General features: G+C 54.6%; 1 long non-coding RNA gene across 1 annotated transcript in view; it reads right to left on the reverse strand.

Moving 5' to 3' along the window:
• Positions 1-14,221, reverse strand: part of LOC116666542 — a 31,541-nt gene extending 17,320 nt beyond the window's left edge. The window contains exons 1-2 of the long non-coding RNA XR_004323472.1: positions 13,849-14,221; positions 1,090-1,248 (exon numbers count right to left, since the gene is read on the reverse strand). This is a non-coding gene — a long non-coding RNA (uncharacterized LOC116666542). The remainder of the gene's footprint in view (positions 1-1,089; positions 1,249-13,848) is intronic.
• Between the last annotated feature and the right edge of the window lie 9,205 nt (positions 14,222-23,426).

Here is a 23,426-nt window from a genome sequence, read left to right on the forward strand (position 1 = left end):
AGGGACCAGAGACGGCTGGTGCTCACCAGCTGCCGTACCACTCACAAATGCACCTGCTGAACAGCTGCCCTAAGAAGGAGGACCCCTTGTTACTCCCAATTTACAGACAGGGAAACTGAGGCAGGAGGGGCTTAAGTGGCAAGTAAGTGATGGAGCCAGGATCTGAGCCAGATTACTCAAGACCCAAGCGACACTCGGCCACATGTTTGGTGTCGGGCATCACGGCCCATGACTTGCAGGTGAGGACACTGAAGTCTCAAGGACACGAGTCCAGCCCAAGGTCACACGTCTGGAGCCACCCCCACGTCTGGCCGACCCCAAAGCCAGAACGCCTTCCTCCCGAAACGTGAGGGTGGGGATGTCTGACCCTCCGAGGAGGCACTGACCCCACGGCCACAGTGAGGAGGAGCGTGACCCTGCATGTCCTCCCAGGGCCCCCCCACGTGCCCTGCTTTCTCCCCTTCCTTGCTGTGTCCAGCGCCCTCCTGGTCCATCAGCTGCTGCTGATTCAAACAGCTCCCACCCGAGCCTGCAGGGCAGAGGAAACTTCCACAGCGCCTGTGTTCTCTAAGCATTTCTGGTGGCAAGTGACAGAAACCTAACTCAACCTTACAGAAAAGAATGATTAGGTCACATTGTGGGGGAGGTCAAGGCATCCACCCGCTGGCCCCGCTGGGCCGGGTTAGGAACTCTGCCTCCCCAGCTTCCAACTAGGCCACCCGCTTCGCTGTCCCCAAAGGCTGGCAAAGAAAGATTCACCAGCATCTCCAGGCTGGGTGTCACCCGGGATCCCAGCAAAGCCAACTCTCACTGGACCAGCTCGGGCCACAGGGCCATCCCTGGACCTGTCACCTCAGCCCAAGACTGCCAGGGCTCAAGGCCCGCCTGGGGCATCGGCCGCCCCAAAGCTGAAGAGGGGGCCAGCTCCACTGGGACCTCATGACTGGAGTAGGGAAGACAGCCCCCAGGGAAAGCTGGGGCCCTGCTCCTGGAGAGGGGACTGGGTGCCAGGAAGCAAACTCACATGTCTTGGAGACCCCACACGCCGTCTCCGGCCACTGCGGATGCGGGGGTCCATGAGTGACTTACGTCCATGATACAGAGTCGGCACCGGCTCGCTGAGGACAGGTAACAGACGCGCTCCCTGCGCACAGATCCAGGACGCGTGGGGCCCCGGCGACTGCCCCTGGAGATGGCGTCTTCTTTCCCTCCGTGTCAGCCTCGACCTCAAGACTCCGACACCTTACCCTTTGAGACAAAGACCACCCACATCAGAGAATCTACGAACAAAATCTTTTGCTGAAAGTTCCTCAGGTGAGACGGAGGGAGCGATTACATCTCGCATCCAGGAGTAATTCCTGCTAAGTCCCAGGAAGACACATGTCCTCTTCCCAGCCTTGCTGTCCACAGCCCCCCACCAGGCCTTCCTCACCGACCTTCCCCCCACCCGCCAAACTGCTGCCAGTGTAAGACTGAGCCTCAGGTTCCTCAAATCTAAAAGGAATTTTCCAAACTGTGGTAAAACCCCCATATCATAAAAGTCAGCATTTTAGCCATTTAAGTTTGCACAGTTCAGTGAATTCACAATGTTGTACAAACATCGCCAACCAGCATCTCATTCCAGAACATCTTTGCCACCCCGAAAGGACACCCTGTACTCGTTAGCACTCCCCCCGCCCCCTCTTCCCAGCCCCTGCCATCACCAATCTGCTTTCTGTCTCTGTAGATCTGACGATTCTGGAATTTCATATACGTGAAATGATACAGTTTACAGCCCTCTTTCAGTTAGTATAATGTCCTCAAGGTTCGTCCATGGTGTAGCACGTGTCAGAGTGTCATTCCTTTATATGGATGGATAATATTCTATTGCATGGATAGGCCACAGTTTGCTGGACATCTGGGTCATTTCCACCTTTTGGCTATCGTAATAAATGCTGCTGTGAACGTTAGCATGTGATCCTCCATTTGAATGAGTTTTCGGTTCTCCAGGGTACATACCCTAGGAGTGGAATTGCTGAGTCCTGTGATAATTCTCTGTTTAACTTATTGAGGAACCAAACTGTTTGCAGTGGGTGCACCATTTTACATTCCTGGAAGGGGGTTTTTGAAAAACCTGGCTTGCAGAATGACAGGTCCCTGGCATTTGTAAGCGTTCACTGGACAGTGAAAGCTGGTGGTTGAAAGTAGGATCTGTGCAGACACTGATCTAGATTGGTGTGACCGCTTGCAGGCTCTGTGCCCCTGAGAGAGCTGCTAAACGTCTCTGAGCCTCACTTGCCTCACCCACCCAACGTTAGTGTCTGGATCCACTCTGGGCACACAGAGAGTGCTTGACAAGCCGTGGCTGTCTGTTCTCAGCCCACACGTCTCATCTCGGTGGGGAAGGGATGGCCCAGAGAGGCCAAGGAGCTCGCCCAGCCACACAGCAGCCCCAGCTGTGACCGGTCTGCCGGCTTCTCCCCAGAGCCACGCAGCCTCCCACGAGGTCGCTGTCACCCACCCAGCAACCGAAGCCCAGACAGCGCTGAGAGTGCGTGTTTAACATCCATAAAATCCAAGGAACTCAATAATCCCAAATAAGGTCTCCTATGCATTTCTCCAGGAACCCAGCCCAGGAGGCGGAACTCAAAACATATCTTAGAAGGAAAAAATCGGCACTCTCCTCCTTTCCTTGGGTCTGCCTTTACAAGACAGCTGTGATCGTATCTCCAGGTCCAAACAAAAGCGCTGCGCGGGATGCCCGCCAAACCCCCGCAGGCCCAGGCACCCTTGTCGACAAGTCAAAATAACCACATGACGTGTAGGGAAATGAAAAGTGGGTTCAAGTTTAATGGGCAGAAGGACACCCACTATTCTCAATTGTTGGAAGGAGTTTTGGAGAAGGACTCGCTCTCAGATCAGATGTCTGAGTCATGCGGGCCCCTCCACTTAATTGTTTAATGATGGGGATTTTTTCAAGTTTCCAATAGAGATGTTTCTGGAGACCCAGCATGCTCACCTCAGCCGGGAACAAGCCCAGCCTGGCTGGGGTGGGCGGCCTCTGCCTCCCTGGCCCTGACACCGCATCTCAGTGCTGGGACAAGCCCAGGAGACCCGGCTCCGCTTCCCGCCTCTTACCCTGGGGATGGCTTCCGCCACATGCTGCGTACTTTCTTCAAGTGTCAGTTTTCCCACCCTCCAAATGGGCACAAGTGGGTTTAAACAATGAATGAGAAGACGAGGTTCATTAAAGAGCCGGGTACATCGGGAAGTTCTTGGAGAATTATCACCCACCACCTTTGCCGTCATCAGGGCCGTGTTGCTGGTTTTATTTGGATGTGGAGGCCAAGGGAGCAGGTGTTTAAGGCTACGCTCACACAGCCAGCCCGGACCCTGTGGGGCGGGGGGGGGGGTGGCCTCCAGGCTGCTCTGCCCACCTCCACTCACCTGGCCCCAGTTCTGCATCCAGCCGTGTCCCAAGACTTTTCACTCACTTTGTCACGACCATGTCCCTGGGAGAAAGGACCATCACATCACTTCGTTTGATGGGCAAGGAAACCAGGGCCCAGGGAGGTAGAACTTGCCCAAGGGAAAGCCCCCGTGGGCTGTGGGGGACCCCAGCAGCAGGCTGCTCCCTGGTGAACCTCTAGAGCACAAGTCACCTGTCCGAGACAGCAGGTGATAACATGAGAATCAGGTGGTCCACGCAGCTTTGTCTGCCTACCTGGACTCGTCCATTGTGGCCCAGTGGATGGGAAGCCTGGGAAGGTGGTCAAAGCTTGGGCCCTAAAGCAGCCAGTGTGGCATGTGGAGGGCTATTCAAGGCTTATCATTCACTGGAAGTTTCCTTTCCAGCTGCGAAAAAATGCCGAGCTCCTCCCCATATCCTGTATGACCCCCCCCCCCCCCACCGGATGCTTCTGTGCAGCTCCTCTCCCTCCTGCTCCAGCCATACTGGGCTTCTTTCAGACACATTCCTTTAGGTGTCAGCTCCTTCTGGCCACAGGGCCTTTGCACATGCTACTTCTGCTGGCTGGGATTCCTCTTGTTGTTACCTCTTCACCTAGTCAAGTCATGTTTAAACTTCCAGAACCAGCATCAGTTTCGTTCCTTGGTGTAGGCGGCTAAATGGTGTCCCCAAAAAGACACGTCCGAGTCCCAAACCCCAGCACCTGGGAATGCCATCTTATTTGAAAATTGGGTTTTTGCAGTTGTCATCAAGTTAAGCATCTCAAGATGAGATCATCCTGGCTTCAGGATGGATCGGGTCCTAAATCCAGTGACAAGTGGCCTATTAGAAGACAGAAAAGGAGAAGACACAGAGAGGAAGGGGACATAAAGATGGAGGAGAGATTGGACAGAGGCAGCTACAAGCCAAGGAGCACCAAGGATTGCCAGCAGTTCCAGAAGCTGGGAGAGGGACGTGGAAGAGCTTCTCACTCAGGGCCTCTGGAAAGAACCAGTCCTTCTGACACCTTAATTTCAGACTTGTGGCCTCCAGAACTGTGAAAGAATCCATTTCCGTTGTTCAAATCCACTCAGTTTGTTGTAATTTGTTACAGCAGCCTAGGGCAGGTTTCCCAAGTGCAGGAAATGAATATGCTTGGAAAGCCCGCCCTAGAATGACGACCACTCCAGTTTGTTCAGAGCAGAGGTCCCTGAGATGTGAGACTTTCAGGGCCAAGCCGGGACAGTCCTCGGCCAAGTGGGATGCTGGTCACCCTGGCCTGGCCTGACCACTCCCCACCAGCTGGCTCAGCACCACAGAAACCAGGGCCCTAGTGATGTTTTGTGGAATGAATAGATCCCAGAGAGCAGACCCAGGGTAGGTAGGGAAGTCCCAGGGCATACAGTTGGTGCTCAGCTCTGGGAGATGCCTCTTGGCACTGGGACCTGGCTGCATGGGAGGTGGTGAGCACCTCGTCCCTGGGAGCATTTAAGCAGAGAGGCTGGGAGGATGCTGTGTGGCCCAGCTTACACTGAGTGAGAGCTGCAATCAACACTGTCAAAGTCCCCTGAGTCCCAGGACTTTGTACCAGGCCCATTCTGAACCCAGAAGACAATCAGCCTTGAGGAGACAGGGCACAGTGCAGGGCGAGGTGGAGAGGACTGGGCACTCAGGCGTACAGAGTGAGGACGCTGAATGACGAGAGTGAACTCAAAGAATTATCACAAGGTAAGGGCAGAACGAAGGCCAATCAGCAGCAGCATAAAAACAGGACCCACTTCAAAGGTGCAAATCAAACGCAGCAGGTTAACCAATTTGTCCTTCACTCTGGGTGTTGGAGCCGGGGTCAGTACCTCACTGTTGCAGGAACCTTCATAGTTCACAAATTACCTTCACACAGTCTTAAGCAAAGTGGAAGTTTGTTTACTCTCCATGTAAAAATCCCAGGGCACATGCTCCCTGGTTTCAGAGACCCAGGCTTCTTACATTTTGCTGCTCTGCTTTGTGACGCCTCCATTCCTCAAGCCACTTCATGGTCTAAAATGGCTGTGCTCACTCCAGCCATCACAGCAGTATCCCAGGCAGCAGGCATGGGAGAGGAAAGGGGAGGGGCATCTTCTCTTTGGGATGCCTCCTGGGATTTGCATTCTTGTGCACCATCATAATAAACGATAGGTGAAATCAAAACATTTTGGAAACCTTGAGTGACATTTTCTCATTCAATTACTTCATGAATCCCAGCAATAGGATTTTAGCAGCTACTGTGTGCCACTGGCCTCTCTATCTATTTCACGGGTAAGGAAACTGAGGCTGAGATTGACTTGCCTACAGCCCCACAAAGAGGACGCGGCAAGGCTGGAGCCAAAGCCCAGGGCCCTCTGATGCCAAGCCTGGCCCCACCACCTCACCCACCACTTTGGGCACCAGAGCTTCCTTCCCGCTCTGAGCCGCCCTGTGAGTCATGGCCCCTCTGCACTTCTTCCTTTCCTTGAGATTCACGCTGTCCAGGCCTTCCCCAGGTCGCCCATCAGAGGGAACACCCGGGTATGGAGAACGTGGACTGAGCAGATGACCTCCAGGGACGGCTGCCTCCCCAGAGGGAGCATGAGGACCAGGTAGCTCTGCAGGGGAACTTCCAATCCCCTCAGGCTGCTCCTGGGGGCAGGAGCGTCCTCTGCATGGCTGTCTCTGGGCTCCGGGTTGAAGCCCCAGCCAGCCACCGCTCCAACAGAAGCCAGCCGGTCTGTGATCCAGCCCGTGGTCCAGCCCGTGGTCCAGCCCGTGGTCCAGCCCCTGGTCCAGGCCCTCCTCTGTGAGCACACGGTCAACCCCACTTCATTGTCCAGGATGCGTGGCAGAGCTGCATCCAAGCCTGGGACCCCAGTGACACCGACATCTGGTTTCCCTGCCTGGGTTTGGTGTCTTCCCTGGATACCCCTGAAATCCAGAGACACTAGTCCTTCTGGAATCCTGCTCTGCTGAGAAAATCAGTTTTGTTGTTTAAAATCTGTGTATCCAAAATTAACACAACATGGTAAGTTGACTCTACTTCAACTAAACAAAAGAGAAATTTAAAGAAATCTGTGTATCCAGATGAACTTCAAAGAAATAAGAGGTTCTTCTGACACCTGGTCCCCTGCACCTGGACACCTAGTCTGCTGCAAACCCACGGGGCCCCGGACTTGAGGACCACAATCCCTTGACTCAGGCAGCATCCTGGGCGGCACCTGTCAGAGCTGTACCAGAAGCCTGTCAGCACCGGACCCCAGGGGGCTCCATCCAAACGGGGGTGTCCTGAAGTCCTAGCAGGTCGACCGAGGCAGTACCCACATCCACAGCCTGGTCGACAAGGACACGGAGTTAATTGTTCCTCACACAGGCAAAGGCAAAGAGGGCCCTGCAAGGGATCTCCTGGCTCTGTGACCAAATAAGGCAATATTGCATTTCACTGTTTACAGCCGCGTGGAGCGGGCGGCTCAGAGGGCACCGAGGGAAAAGCCGTCCGCGCCGTCTCTCCTTCCACAACATCCAATAACTCTGTCCAAACCCAGTTATCATTTCCTTCTAGAAACAACCATTTGTCACTTTTTAAAGACACTAACAAACCCCAGAGATGACCCAGTCTCGCCTCCAAGCAGCCGGGTGGCGGATCCCGGCTTTGAACTTCCACATGCGTGATTTAAGGATCAGGAGAGCCTCTGAAAGTTTTATTCCAGGGTCTGAGCAAAAACAGAGACTCTTCTTACAGGGCAGACTTCAGAGCTTCATTGGTGAGGTGCCTCCTGCTCTGAGGATTTATTTCAAACTTTCCTCTTGCAAATAAGTCAGTTGCTGCCGCGGAGAACCGTGGGTAACCTTCCTGTCCGGACAGTATTTATAAAACGAGACCCACAGTTGGCAGGGCCAAGTTTTAGTAATTGGTATTAATAATAAGATGAGTGTAAATGTTGAAAACCCATTAGGAGGCTTTAAGCGCTAAACAAAGCCCTTCAGCTTGCTGGCATCGGCACCCTGTGTGTGGACCAGCCTAACCTACAGCTGAGAAAATGTAACCCCGGGTTGGGGGGGTGTGTGTGAGATGCTGCAACAGCTTCAACAGGACCCGATGCTTCTGCGTAGAACACGTTTAGAGCCCCGGATGGGGACGTGGCTTTTGCAAAACGGAGACAAGAGGAGAGCATCACTCTCACTTTCAAAGTGGAAGTTTTAAACCTGATCCTTCCGCTGCCCTGTGCACTACTAGCTGTGAGGAGCACGGGTGGACTTCCGTCTTTGCACTCTACCCCAAAGCAGCCTTTTTGACATAGCAGCTGCTCAGGACATGTTTTCTGGAAGGGAATGAGTGAGTGAATAAATGGATAAAATTTACCGTTGCATCTCTCACCAACGGCAGCCTCCGACTTCCCACCCTTGACTCTCAGGTGAGGTCCTGGAGAATGGGTCTGCAGTGGCTATGGGAGCCAGGACCCCAGGTTTTATTTTGGGATAGAATTCTGGAGCCCAGAGGTGATTTCTGGGGAACCCAGTAGCAATCAGTCCTCAGCTTCCCGCCCTGCCTGCCGCCTCCGAGTACCTCCCTTAGTTTCCCCTACCCCCAGGAAGCCGTCTCCCCACGTTCCCTCCCCGCCTCCCCTACCTGTCCACACACTCACACCCTCCCCTAATCAGGAGAGCCACTGTCACCAGGCCTGGGCTCTGCATGGAGTCTGCAGGGGGAGGCGGGGAGCCCTGTGGCCACAGCCCGGATCGCTGCTTTCAAACCCGCCCACCTAAAGGAAGTTAATTCACTTTCCCAGATGATGAATAATATCTCGGGGACCGAATGCTATTTCATAAAAGAGCACATCACTGGGAATCAGACCCACCTGGGTTGATCCCAGCCAGCCCCGTGGCTTTGGCCAAGTTACCGGATATAAGCATTCATCCCACACGTGCAGCATGCCGACACCCCTGTGAGCGAACCAGGCAAGGCTCCTTGGCTTTGAGACACAGCTCGGTGACATGAGAGACAGCCAATATTTATTGAGTGCTTACTGTATGCTTGGGCACCATGCTCAGCATTCTTTTCTGCATTGCCTCCCTTAACCCTCCCCACGCCCTGCAGCGCAGGGACGACTGGAGGAAACAGAGACCCCAACAGAAGAAATGATTTCTTCTTTTTCTCTCTTACTCTTAAGTAGACCCGTCGCTGGACAGCCACCCGCCTGGACCTCACCCCTTCACCCATGAAATAGAGACACACAACCTTCATTGTCAAGGACGGTGAGAAGATTCAAAGAGAGAATATAGGCTGAGTGCCTGGCACAGCATAGGGAACAGAGGTGACGCTTGGGAAAATGCAGCAGGGTGATCTCAAAGGACTGTTGCTGGCCAAGCAGTTAGTGTGAGTCGTGAATGAGACCACTCTCCTTCAACAACCCTGATTTTTCAAAGCTGAAGCTGCATGGCTGAAGGGAGAAAGGGTGTCTGGGCACTGACCCCCCCCCCTTCAGCAGATAATCAGACTAACTGGGCCTTGATGGGGTGGGTCACCCAGGACCACAGCCAAGGCTGGTGGGTGCCAGGAGGGCGGGGGTCCAATGGGATCCTGGGAAAGTGTCTGAACTTGGCATTAATGATTAACCCATTCGCTCTGAGCCCTCTTGCTTGCTGACTCATTTTGCAAACTCTGCTGGCCCGCACGAGTGGCCTCTACTACCTTACCTGAGATTCTGGTGTAGAGGTGTCCCCACCTGTCGCAGGGAGCTGGTGCCCACCTGAGGCCAGGGCATGGGAGACGCTCAGATGGAGGAGACGGCGCTGGACCCTCTGCTGGCGAGTAAGGAGCGGGCGTCCACTGGGGTGGGGCCAGGGGATCACTGCTCGCTGCCAGCCCAGCCCAGCGCAGGCTGGCCACCCTGTATGCTCTCTGCCCTAGGAAGGCACTGAGAGGACCCAGGGGCACAGCTTCTGGTGGTGCCCAGCCCAGCCCGGCTGGGGAAAGTGCCCCCAGGGTGCGCAGGCCGTGATGGGTGTGTTAATGCAAGACCATTCCTAGGACGGAAGACCCTTCCTGAGAACACTAGTCACAGCGCAGGGCTTCCCCGCCTCGGCACTGTGGATGTTTGCGCCTGGGTCTCTCGGGTCGTGGGGGCCATGACGCGCCCTTTACGGTGTTTTGCAGCGTCCCTAGCCTCCACCCACCAGAGGCCAGGGGTGCCCTCCTCTGCTGTGACAACCCCCAAAACGTCTCCAGACATTGCCTGACTCCTCCACTGAGGGCCACTCACCGCGCCACCTGTACTGAGCACTAACCACGCACCCGACGTCCAGCGCCGCATTCAGGCCGCGATGCATTGGGGTCTCACGGGGCCCCACAAGGTTGGCCCCAAAGCCTTGGCAAGACCCCTGCATTAGACCCTAGCTCTCTCGTTTACCAGCTGGGCCTCCTAGACCAAGTTGCCTCACCCTCTGGGCCTTGGTTTTCCCATCAGTAAAATGGGACTTCTAATAAAGTGTCCACCCCCCAGCACTCTAGGGTGGGAACCACTTGAGTTAAAACACGTTAAGGGCGCTAACTGCAGGGCCAGGCCCCTCCCAGGTGTTATTATGACCTCACTTTACAAAGAAGGGGAAGCTGGGGCCCAGAGAGGTGAAGCCGCTCGCCTGCGGGTCACACAGCTGGCAGCATCAGCACTGAGAGTGACCGTCTCCAGAGCCTCCTCTCGTAACCGCCAGGCTGTGTGCCCTGGGCAGGAGGAGAGACATGGTAAGGGGCCTGAGAACCGAGAATTCAGAGGCCGGGCCTGGTCCCAGCCCACCCTCCTTCTCGCTGTGGCACGAGGCAGCCCCCTCCCATCTCTGGGCCACAGCCTCATGTGCACTGAGGGTTTCCATTTGCCTGACAAGGTCCCGCCAGGAGGACGAGGACCAAGGACAGCTCACCTCATTCTCCCAGGTCGCTGGCATCCTGCCTGCGGTCCTCAGGGTGGGGGCGTGCTGGGGGAGTGGCGGGGGGAGTTCCTGGGGGCCTCCTGGCTTCAGGGACCAGCTGGGATCACTTTGGGGCGGGCAGAGGGCATTTCAGAACAGAGTCCACCTCTTGATTCACGGGAATTCGGCCACCAAGTCCAAGACTTAGACCCATCTAACCAGCCCCACCCTCTGCCCTTGGATTAGTGAATGAATGAATGAGTGAATGGCGTCACTCCATCTATGAGTGAATGGATGGAGGAGGCAGGCTCACCCCACCTCGGTCCCCCAGAGGGAACTCCAGGACCTGAGCTGGGGTGCCCTCTCCTGTAGGACAGAGGGGGCAGGAGCTGTTCTCCGTAGCCCCCATTCTGGGCTTCCCCCCAGAGGTCAGAGGTCAGAGTCTATGGGGGCAGCTGCCTTCCCAGAGACTTCCTTGGCCAAAGCTGGAAACCACCCTCCGCCCCCAGGAATGACCCTCTGGCCTCCTTTGGGAGACAAGTTCCAAGGGCAGAGGGGAACAGAGTGAGGGTTTGCAAAAATGAGCAAATTTGCTGGAAAGGATTCTTTTTTATTTTTGGTTTGTTCTCAGAGTGTCTGAGAGTCAAGCCAGAGGGAGGAGAAACATAAATTGAGCAATCAGATGTTCACAGAGGACCCTCAGATTGCTGCCGAGTGTCGCCAAAGCTTGGGGATCCCTGCACTGAGGTTGTCCCAGGATCGAGCCCTCCTTGGTGGCCCCCCCACAGGGGCACCCATGAGGCAGAGTCTCTCTCCAGGTGGGAGGGGCTGACCTGATGCACACAGAGGAGCGGGGGCAGGAAGGGCAGTCTGCTCCAGGAACTGTGGGAAATGCCGGATCTTAGAGTAAATACATGAGGGTAAAACTGAAGGCAGGAACGGAGGGGCTGCGGCCAGGGCCCTTTCAGGGGAGGGCTGCAATGCAGTGGTCTGTGCCATCTACATGCAGAGGGGATGAGCATGCAGATTTCCGCGTGCATTGGGGGCGCCTCCACCTCTCCCAGGAGCACTTCTCAGGCAGGATTTCTGTCCAGAAGCTGCATAGTGAGTCGTACTCCTCTGCTAATTGCACAGCTCCTGGACTTCCAACCTGGCCTGAAGTACCTCCCTGCTGGCAGCACAGGGCTGTAACTTGAGGGGACCCCCTGAGAAGACCCTTGTAGTGCTGTTGGAGGCTGCATCCTTCAGTCTCATTCCTCTGACACTAAGCTCAGGTTCTCAGAGCCCTTGATTATAATGCCGGCATCGCCAAAGGGGAGCAGTTAGACATGTATCAGTCAGCCACACCCTAGTATAAACAAGGTTAGCACAGCCTTTCCTAGGGGCTGTTGGCTGAACAGAGACAGGCATCGCTGCAGAATGTTACAGAGCCATGGGACAGCAAGGGGTGCCGGGGCTGGAGGAGGGTCCCTAGCAAGGGATGGGGTGCATGGCTGGCAGCAAGAAACACTCTTCTTCCCCAGCTGTCAACAGAGACCCAGGATTTCACCTTCAGGGCCATGTGTGGGGACTTCCTCCCCGGGTGGAAGCTGGGAAGGGCTGTAGGGAGACCGTGAAATCTGGTCTGGGGCAGGGCTCGATCCCAGTGCTGGGATTGCCTGGCTGGTGTGACCTGGAGCAAACTGAACCCAGCTCTCAGCTTCCTCTTCTGTAAACTGGGTGCGTCCCCCCACAGGGGACTCCCGCAAGGATGGGATGCCTATGGCTGTGTTTTCCGGGTGACGCTCGTTGTCTGACACTGGAGCTGGGAAGGGCCTCTCTGGCTCCTGCCTCTGCTCCCGCTTCAGGGTGAGGCTCTAAGTATCTGCCTCTACTGAGAAATTGCGCCTCTCTTTTCACCAAGAGGAGAAGTCGTGCTGCGCCTCTGTGGGCTTGTCAGGTAAGGAGAACGAGGCAGCTAGGCAGCTTGGCAGGACCCCGAGGGCAGGCACGTGGCTGGGAGGAATACGTCATTCCTCAGCCATCAGCGGAGGGGTCCCTGTGGGGGGGGGGGCACAGAAGGTCAGAGGCGATCTGGGGGTGGGGGTGCGCTGCAGAATCCTTAGCGTGTCAAAGGAAAAATGTGCGAACAGGAAATGCAGCCAAAGAGGAAGAGGGGGAGGGAAGTTGGGGTGGGCGGAGACCTTGAAGGAGCTTCTTGCCCCAAGGGGGAACCCAGGAGGGGTGGCGCTGGACCTCAGAAGCCTGACCAGGACCTGGTAGATCAATGTCCCTACTTGTCCCAGAGGCTGACCCTCCAGGGAACTGTTTTCTCAGGGCCACAGGGATCGCTGACCCGCCCCAGCAGTGTGTCCACAGGGAGGGCGGGGCAGAGCTGGGCTGACAGTAGCCCCAGTAGCAAAGGCCCTCAGAGTGTCACCAGCCTCATCGATTTGTTGTCATGTGATCATCCTGTCAGGAAATGCTCTCCAGGCCCCGGTCTTGGCCAGCGCTCTGGAGGCAGGGCCATCTGCTTTAGCAATTATCCCATGCAGGTCTGAAGTGAGCGTTTACATAAGAGAAGCTCTGTGACTTCGGACGGTTCACACCGCCCTCCCTGGGGCTGTTTCTTCATCTCTATCATGATGAGAGTTGCACAAACAACCACAGGGCAGGGAGAAGAGACCCAGGGAAGGCCTCTGTTGGTTCAATGGCGAGAAACAAAAAGGCCATCTTTAAAAAGAGATTCTCTTTCATACAAGAGAAGTCCAGAAGTGGGCATTTGCGGATTCCATGGTAGGATGCCTCACGAACTCATCAGAGACTCAGGACACTTCTCTCAGGCTGCTCTGCCATGCTTAGCAAAGGCATCCTCCTCACGGTTCAAACTGGCTGCTTGAGAGCAAGCCATCAAATCTGCATTCCAGTACAGGAAAGAAGGATACTCTCCCTTGCTGGAAGCTGCCCACACACTTTCACTCATTCCCACCGGCCACATCAGGGGACGCCTAGACAGGCAGTCTTTTTTTCTGGGTAGTCACATGCCAGCTAAAAAACCAGGAGTTCTTTTGCTAAGAAAAAGGCAGAGAATAAATACTGGGAGGCAACTGGCAGTCTGCGGCACAGGTTCTGGGTCAATCTCTCGTCCTGGTTCTGGCAGGCCATCAGTTGGCCAGGAACCTGGGTTTCCCCTCCACCCTCCGAACCTTGGTCTGTCACGGGACTGCTGGTCCCCCATTGCCTCTGCTTCGGATACATGATGCCATTTAAAAGAAAAGTGAAGACGAATTCAAAGAAACCTCTGGAGCATTTGACTAATGGGCTGTGTTTGGAAATGCCAGCCTTATCTCAGTCTCAAAATTCACAGAGTGAACCATGCCTGCCTAGACTTTTTTTTTTTTTTAAGTGAATACTTAGTCATTCGAATACATATTTTCCAGTCCTGGCAAAATGTGAGTGCTGTTTCAAACGCACAAGCAGCAGGCACTGAATCAATCATGAAACCACCTCCTCACAGACAATTGAAATACCTCATTTCCGGCGTAGGTTCCATACACCCGGCTGGGATTCCCCCCCTCTTTGGAAACTGTAAGATGCTGTGATTACCATCCAATGTGTCATCTTCCTGGAGACTGTAAAACAATCCGTGACCAACTGGACTTTTCTGTTGTGTTCACACTGCATGGTAATAAAATATTTCCGTGTAAAGATGCTGTATCAATATTTACCTGCAATTATGCCTAAAGACACGGTTCATAAATCTAAGAGGAGCCCATGCCCTTACAATTCGCCGGCATTCCTGAGAGACTTAGGTAGTTGTGAGAGTAAAGCCAGCTGCCTGCAGGGCCTTTGCACGGCTGTTCCCTGGGCCCAGAATGTTCTTCCCCAGAGACCTGCGTGACTCCCTCCTCCTTCACCCAGGCCTTGTGCAAACACAGTTCCCTGGCCCCCTGGGTCCCCGTCTGTGGCATCTTCTCATTTCTAACCCCTCGAGTGCTCCATGAATACTTATTACCTGAAGTCACCCACTTTTCAAAATATTTTCTATTGGTCCACAGAGACACTATTAAAGATGGAAAAGGGATTGAGTTCTCCACTCTGGCTTTAGCCACGGTAGGGGTGATCCTCCTCAGGTGGACTAAGAAGCCAGAGTACGAGCTCTGCTTGAGCACAAGTCTCTGACATTCCGTCCTGTTCTAAAGGGCTTTAAGGGACCTTACCAAGAGCTTCAAAATTCCTCGAGAAAAAATTTCAAGAAATAAAATAATTTGGAAGTTGGTAAGGAAAATGAGGCACAGGGAGCATCAGGTTTCAGAAGTACAATGGTTAGAAATAATATTCAGCTTTCGTGGAAGGGTTGCTGCGAGCAGGATGCAGCGGGCTCCGCTGGCTTTTGCTCCCTTGCGCTCTGGCACCACACTGTGAGGAGGCACTGGAAGGGGTCCCCATTTCACAGATAAGGAAACCGAGGCACAGAAGGAAGAAGGTTCTTGCCCAAGATCTCTGAGATGGCAAAAGGCAGGTGGGTGTGATTCAGTGGTCCCTTAGCAAGTGGGAACATCCATGCCCTTGGCCCTAAGTTGAGGTCACCTTCAGGTGGCACAGTCTTAAATACCTGCTCAGGCCACCTCCCCAAGTCGTCCTGAGCCTCCCAGCAACCAACTCTAAGAAGGAAACGAGAGCCATTATACAATTCAGTGTCCACGAAATAGGACCAGCTGCCCGGAAGGAAGATGCCCGAGACACGCTGCTTCCGGGCGTGAGCGTGAGTTTCACTCTCCGTGGGTCAGGACTCCTGGCTGCGAGCAACAGACATCGAGTCTAATTCTCTATCCAGAAAAGAACGTGATGGGAGGCCCTGGGAGAGGCAGGAGTGAAGGCAGCCTGGGAGGCCGTGAGTGGGAAGGACAAGTGTTCTGCCCCCCACGCTGCTGCAGGACCCCTGGCCACGGCACACGGCTACGTCGCCACTGGACAGCGCCATGCTGTTCCGAGAGAATCCTAACCCTTCCCTCTCTGGTCCAGAGGCTGAGCCACTCACAGGCACGTCTGATTGGTCAAGCCTGGGTCCAATGGCCATGGCCCTGGCCCAGTTGCTAGGGAGACAGAGCTGGAGGATTTCCCACCCGCTTCCATAGGAGTGGCTCTCATCCACTAATATTACACACAGAGGATCCCCCAAATAGGAAGGGAGGTTAGGTACTGGGCAGCCCCCTTCCTGAAATGACCAAAGGCCACCACATCCTCTCTGAGGAGTCCCCCAGGACTGCCTCCCATGGGGTCCACTGAGAACAACAAGCTCTAACTGCCTGAGAAGCCGGAAGTGAGGGGCTGGTGCCTTCCTGCATAAATAAAACCCTTGGGGGGGGGGGGCTGAGCAGACCCACAACCCCCCCGAAGGGGCAATTTGGGCCCCTTTGGCACAGACTCATGGGTGCTTGGGAATCCTAAGGGACAGCCCCTCCTTTGGTCTTTGGCAACTTGCACAGCATCTCTGTGGGGTTTATCATGAACACGGCAGCACTGTGGCGCCGGCTCCAGCCACCTCTCCATCTCCAGGACAAACTGCCTCTCTGATCCTGGACCCAATGTCATCTTCATAAGCCAGTGAGAAGCTGGAGCCATCTACCAAGTGGGGTGACTTGCATCTTACACAGTTCGTTCAAAACCTACTGCCCAGCAGGGACAGGGCAGCTGACCAATTTGTTTGTTTTAGTTTGCTTGGCTTTGTTTGGTTTATTAAGCTGTCCGCGTGGTTGAGGTCAAAACACTGATACACTGGGATTTGCGGAGGCTCTGTCCGCCCAGCTCCTCGCTGCCCTGCTCTGCTCTGTGCCCGGAGAGGTGGGGGAAGGGCTGGCCTTCATGGACTGTGTCCACAGGTCCCTGTCACCCTCTGGGTTCTGAACACGGTTGGCCATTGAGACCAGAGGACAGGAAAGGACACTGGGCCTCTGTTCTCCTGGCTACTCCCGCCAGGCTGCGTTCCTCTGCAGAAGACCCCAGCTCCCACCAGGCAGCCCCCTCTCCAGCCCCATCCCTGGAGGCCTGGCACCACCCCGTCCATGGTCCTTTGGGCATCGGCTCCCCACTGTTGCCAGTGCCTGGGTGCCTCATCCTCCCTTACTAACTTCTTGTAACCTGATCACGCCTTTGCAAAATTTTCTTTCATTAAACTTGTTATGGGCTGAAGTGTGTCCCCCCCCAAATTCATACTGAAGTCCTAACCCCCAGACCTCAGGATATGACAATATTTGGAGGTCAGGCCTTTAAAGAGATGAATAAGGGGGTGGGGGAGTAGAGCTCGGTGGTAGAGCATGTGCTTAGCACGCACGAGGTCCTGGGTTCATCCCCCAGCACCTCCATTAAAACAAACAAAATGAATGAAAAAGAGAAGAATATGGTAAAATGAGGTCACGAGGGTGGGCTCTAATCCCATAGGCCTGGTGTGCTTACAAGAAGAGGAGATCAGGACACAGACACACGCAGACGGACGACCACGTGAGGACGCGGGGAGAAGGCGGCCGTCTCCACGCCGAGGAGAGAGGCCCCGGGAGGAGACGGCCCCGCCCACGCCTGGACCTCGGACTCGAGCCTCCAGTGACCGTCTGCTGTTTAAGCGCCCCCTGGTCTGTGATGTCTGTTATGGGGCCTGAGCCGCAGCATCCAAGCCCCCTCTGGAGGGATCCATCTGTTTTCTGCCAGGCCCTGATTGGTACTTATCACAGCAATTTCGAACCTGGGGTTTAGAAGGCGCTGGACCAGCTCATCCCAGCATAGGTCCACCTCATCTCCATCCCCACCCTCGGAGATGGCTGGCCCAGTGCCACTGCCAGCCCGGACCACGGAGGAGGAACCGAGGCTGCGTGTGAGAAGGCACAGTCAGCGGGGACAGACGCCCGGCTGGCCTCACGCACAGGCCACTCCCTGGCTTCTCTGAGCGAAGAAGACTGGTCGTCCAGAGTGGGAGGGCAGCCACCCCCCGGCCCCACATGGTCCTAATCCTTTCACCTGAAGTTAAAGGAGGGGGCTGGAACCCAGCTCTGGGAGCTACCTGACCTGTCAAACCAGCCCTGACACAGGCGATGACACCAGGGTCCCGTCCCACGTGCATGGAAGGGGCCGGAAGAGGTCCTTCAAACCCGAAACGCCTTCGTCACGATCAAAGACCGCAGAGGCTGTAAAGGTGTTGCACACAGTCAGCTGTTGCTCCAAACCCTGCAACGTGGCCCTGGGAGGGTTCGCCCTGCCCAGAGCACCCCACTGCCCTGTGCAGGGCACCGAGGTCTGGGCGGGTCGCTAACCAGAAAGGATGCCTACGCTTTGGGCAGGATTACGCTGACAGATGGGGTGGGTGTGGGGTGGGCAGCAGGGCTGCCCTTTCAAATGGGACATAGCACAGCCCATCCCGCCTGCACACTGGGCCCGGCCAGCAGACTGGCCTGCCACCAGCCCGCCACCCAGCCACCAGTGCAGCCCTGAGGTTCAAGGGCTGACTTGGCTGATTCTCTGAGTGTGAGATTTTTAAATTAAGTGTATCTGAAGGGGGAGGGCGAGGGTGGCCTAGGGACATGACTTACCCGCTGCTTTTCGAGGACAAAGGAAGCCGACTCCCGGCCAGGGCTGTCCCCCAGCTGACCAGCTCTGTGCACCGTGGGCGGAGCGTCGTCTCGGCTCTGAGCCCTCTGGAGATATCTGAGGTCAGGGTTTTGCTTTTCCTTCTCAGATTCCCTTTGAATGTGTGGGAAAGTGTTATCTCGCCTGGGAGAGGAGGGTCTGTGAACAGTCCTCGCTCTGAGCTGCTGTCATTTGCATATCTGGCTGAAAGGGGGAAGGAACCTACCCCCACAAGGGACCTCAAGGAGCCCTGCTCAGGTCCTCAGGGGAGGCGGCGGCCGGCGTCTCCAAGGGCAGTGCCGCCACCAGCATTTTCTTTCTCTGGAATCGTCATCCTCCAACCCACCCTGAGGAAGAGGTTGGCATTTGGGACACAAGTGCACCCTTGTGCAGAAGACCCAGAGTGACCTTGAACGTGCCGTGCGCTTCCAGCAGGGGCTGGCCCTCCAGCTGGCAGGTGGGCGGTTTCGCCCAGTACGTACCTGCCATCAGACGGTGGTGCCTAAGCTTCTGTTGGCCACGTACCTGAAAAAGGCCAAGCCTCAAAGAGCAGATGCCCTGGGTGATGACAGACACCTTCTTGATTGTTTTATTTTTAAACTAAACTCGGAGGGAAGTGAGCCTTCCCTGGAGACCGTTTTACATCGATTCCTTAGTAAAAGCCCCGGGACCCACTGAGTATTCCTTTGGCCTTTGGGGGCGAAAAGGCACCAGGTGTGTTGAATTATAGCTAAATCTACAGCTTCAGGTAACAGACCCCATTGAAGGCTGTCCTCTGCGCTGTGATTTAGAGCCAAGAGCCTTGGCATCGATGTTATTTACTCTGAAAAAAGAAAAAACAGGCTGTTTTCTTTGATGGGGCCTTGAGCGTAAATATTTACAACGCTAACTCCAGTCCGTTTCATTGCAAAACTCAAACAGTATGGGGCAGCCTTTAAGGGTAAACTGGCCACTGACTTTAACAGTACCTGGAAGACTGCGGGTTGAGTGTCTTCCCGTAGGCCCTCTGCCCACTCTGTCCCGCAAACAAACAAAGACAAAGGTTAAGGAGAGGCCACGGAGCCCCGAGCCCGGACTTGGGCCACAGAAAATAGAAGAGACTAATTGTGGGTGATTTCTACTGTGTCCAGAACCTTCTCGTTCTTCCGCGACAATGTGCTGCACCCAGTGTCCCAGGCCCATCCCCTTGAGTTCTAAATTCTCAAGGAACAAACGACAGTTCGGTATGGTGCACTGAAGGAGTCCTGCAGGTGACGAGAAATTTCTACAATCAGTTGGAACTGGTTTTTGACTCTCGGTTCTGCCACTGACCAGGCGTGTGGACTTGGGCAAGATGTTGTCCCCCTGGGCATCCGTTTCCTCAGCTGTAAGTGGGAATCATACCTCAGACCTCATGTGGCTGGGGTCACGCAGGTAAAAAGAGTACAACCAATATTTCATCCCAGCTACCTTGCATCGTCTGGGGTCTCTGAGGCCGAGGCTGCCCGCTCACATCTAAGAGGCAACATGGGACGGACGGGGGTCCCAGCACCGGCTCACAAAGCCTGTGTGGTGCTCAGAAGCAGTCGTGATCATTGGCGTTTTGGGTACTTCCCTAAATGCAGCAGCCCCCTCCACCCCGACTCCCATCTCCCGGCCACAAGGGAGCTAATCTCAGGAGATCGGGGGGTCACAGTCGTGCTAAGAACCCAGTGCGCTTTTCGCTCCTCTGGCAGGCATCTGGAGTGTGTCGAGGAGAAAGTCTCAGCCTGGTGCCAGGAGGTCTGCGCCCTCTCTCCCGGGGCAGCTGTGCCGTCTCCGGCTCAGGGCCCCAGGGCAGGGCGCCCAGGTGGACCCAAACATGGCTGTGTTTTTATTGGCCTTTATTAAATGATCACCTCCTGTTTGTGGCCATTGATTCTGATGTTCCATTTCTAATAGCAATATTGGGTTCTTTAAAAATAAAGTTGACAAGTCTTAAAAAGGAGAGACATCCTGAGACACGCTACGACGTACGGGAACCTTGAGGACACGAGGCTCAGTGAAATAAACCAGTCACAAAAGGCAGATGCTGGGCGATCCCACTCTTGGGAGATCCCTGGAGGAGCCAAATCCACGGAGACAGACGGCGGGGGGGGGGGGGGTGCGGGCAGGGCTGGGGGAGGGGGAGTGTTTAATGGGTGTTAAATGGGCATTTAGTTGGTGAAGATGAAAAGATGGATGATGGTTGCTCAGCATTGCCATAGGACTGCACACCTGAAAATGGCTAAAATTGTAGATTTTTGTTATATATATTTTACCACAATTAAAAGCATAAAAATATCCAAGGAATTTTAAAAAGTGAGCTGGATTAAAGAAAAATATGAATAAAATGTCATATTTTATGACCAGGAGACCACAGCTCAGGCTCAAGTCAAAATATGGGGACTTGGACGAGAGATGTTTAGGAAACACTGGATTCTGCCTTAGAGCACATCGGTTCCGGCACAGACCTGATCTCCAGCCAGGCTGCCTGGGTTTGCGTCCCAGCTCTACCCTTACTGCTGTGTGACCTCGAGCAAGTGACTCCACCTCTCTGAGCCTCAGTTTCCTCGTCTGTAAAGTGGCAACGATAATAGAATGGACTGCATAGAGCTGATATTTATAAAGTGCTTGGAAGAGACCGTGGCACACAGTAAGTGCTGTGTAAGTACTTGTTAAATAAACAGACTCCCGAGGAGAAGCGCTGGGCAGTGGCCTCGACTGCAGGCTCCTGGGCAAGTTAAGCCCTCGGAGACAGACCCGCTCAGCAGCAGGCCCTCTGCATCAGTGGGGGGGCCCAGGCTCACTCCAGCAACTGGGTGCGCTGCATTTGCTGGAAGCCCCTGGTACCAGCAACGAGCAGCTGCCTCAAGTCTCCAGCTGCTGGGAGAGCTGAGCTGGTTTCTCCCCAGTTCGCTGCCCACGCTCTGGTCCTCCTCCTTCTCCGCTGCCCGCACTCCACAGCCACTGAGCAATCTGTCCAACCTTGCCTGGGGCCCCGGGCCACCAGGGGACCCCCAGCCCCACCAAGCACCTTGGTGGGAACCCTCAAGTCCTTCCAAAAGACGCCGTGGAAACAGCCCAAAGGTCCATCAGTGGATGAGTGAATAAACAGATGTGACTAAACAGTGTAGCACTGCATGTCACTCAGTCACAAAGAGAGGTTCCGACACACGCTGTGACGTGGCGAGCCTCAAAACATGATGAATCATGAAAAAAGAATTAAGGAGAAAGAAAAATGCTGTGAAAGAAGAGGGATGCAAGAGACCACGTACTGTCTGATTCCACTTAATGAAACGTGATGGGTAAATCCCAAGACAGAAAGTAGACGGGCGCTTGCCAGGGGCTGGGGGAGGGGAAATGGGGGGTGAGTGCTACAGGTTCTGGGTTTTGCTCCCGAGGGATGGAAATGTCCTGAAACTGCATAATTGGCGGTGATAGCTGTACACCGCCACCATCTTTAAAATGGTTAATTTTATGTTGTGTGAATTTCACCTCAATACCACTTTTTTTCCCCCAAAAAAGACTTGCTGGGCCCTGCTCAGTGCAGCTGTGCCTGGGGCCCCAACATTTGCTATGATGGCCTGTTCCCCCACTTTTGTGCCTTCTTCCGGCCTCTGCCCTAAAGCCACCAACACCCCGATGGGCCTCAGGTCAGGGGTCACTGCCGGCTCCGAGCTGCCCGGTTGGGAGTGGCTTCCCTTGCGTTTCAGTGCCCACCGCGTGGCCCCGCCTGCCTTATCTGAGGACGACACAAATAATAACACCCTCTAATCCAGGGCTCGCAATGCTCCAGGTTCTGGGCTAGAAGTTAGATTCTCTTTCCAGCTTCCTCAAACCTCAAGTAGCAGCTGCTGCCAAGGCCCCTTTTACAGATGCGCCAACCAAGGTGCCAAGAAGCAAGTTGTCCACAACTGGGTTCCAGCCCTTCTCTATTTCTCCGTGAGGCCCGGGCTTAACTCCTCTGCCGCCTTGCTCATCTCCGACGATCCTTGCACCAGCTCTGGAGGGCAAGGGACTCATCCTTCATCCCCACTGCCTGCCAACCCTGAGTAGGATCCCTGCCCACGAAAAGTAATGCTCCAAGAACCTGGCTGAAATAAAAACAGACTTCCTGAGACTACAAGAAGCAAGTCTTCAAATGACCTGTGACCCTGGACATGTTCTGACGAGTGACAGTGGGGGCAGGGTGTACGTGACAATCTGGGCACCTCCTGGCTTATCCGAGGGGCCTGGGTGATGGCAGGTGATACACTGAGGGGTCTGCAGAGGGGGTGGCCTTGGGCACCATGACACTGCCTGTCACGTCAGCTCTGGTCTCTGACCCACTCCTGGGTGCCACTTGGGGTCAGTGGAGACCCGGGGCCTTGAATCATATCTGACAAGGACTTGGGCGGGCTGAGCCTGTCCCACCCTGCAGGGCCCCAGCCTCAGCTTGCAAAGCCTATTTTAAACCCTGGCCAACCCCAGGGCATGAGCGCTGGCCCCAGCCTCGCTGGGAACAGCCTTCTCTCCTCCACTCCCTCCCTGCTTCGCCGAAAAGGGAAACCATTTTCCATAATTATAAGCATTGTGCAACGTGATTACTGTATCCTGTAATGATGGCTGTGGCTGTGACGTGGGCAGGCCACCTCCCCGAGACAGTCCACTTGCCCCACTCCGCTTCTGACATAAACATCTTCCTGACGGCACAAGGGGCTCCCCGGAAAATGAGTTGGGGGCCCTGGGCATCCCTTCTCCATCCAGGGCACCCCCTCCCCATTCAGGGCACATGGGAGCCCTGTCTCGCCCCAGCCTGGCAACATTTACCAAAGTAGCAGCTGAAACCAATCCTTGTAAGAAGGAGCTGGTTCGGGTATTTATGAAAATATCTTTAAAGAACTTGATAGGATTAAATATCTCTTTAAACGGTCTGGGTCCACGAGCTGCTCCTTTGCATATGTTGGACACAGCTGAAGGGCTTCATCAGAACACAGTTTAATTGGAGCCAAGAAATGAAAAGAAGAAAAATGGCTCCAATCGGAATGAATCAACATCTATTAATGGCTGCTTAACATATTTCTGCTAATAACAATGCATTAAATAATGTGCATTTTTAAAGCTGGCTAACTAGACAATAGCCCATCCCTGCCCCCCAAAGGTAAACAGTGATGGTTAAAAATAGCCCCAGGACCTATTTACATTTTTTCCCTCCTGAGCCTTTTCGGTTTACAGTTCATCATTCCAGGGGTAAGAATTCTAAAATTTTCTCTGTGTATTTACACAACTGAGCTGTGTATCACGTTGGCTATCAGACCCTTCCAAGGAAAATGAGTTTGTATCTGGATTCCCGAACAACAATGGTTTGGGTCAGATGGGGGAGGCTCTGAAACTCATGTGGCCCCAGCAAGGGCCGGGAAGGCACTTTTTCTCCATCTGTTTCTTCTGCCCTCCCAGGCACACACCTGGGGTACCCAGCACACACCCTGGGGCTTCTTGGCAGCCTCTTTGC

Source organism: Camelus ferus, chromosome 10, assembly GCF_009834535.1.
Source record: "Camelus ferus isolate YT-003-E chromosome 10, BCGSAC_Cfer_1.0, whole genome shotgun sequence".
Classification (NCBI taxonomy): Eukaryota; Metazoa; Chordata; class Mammalia; order Artiodactyla; family Camelidae; genus Camelus; species Camelus ferus.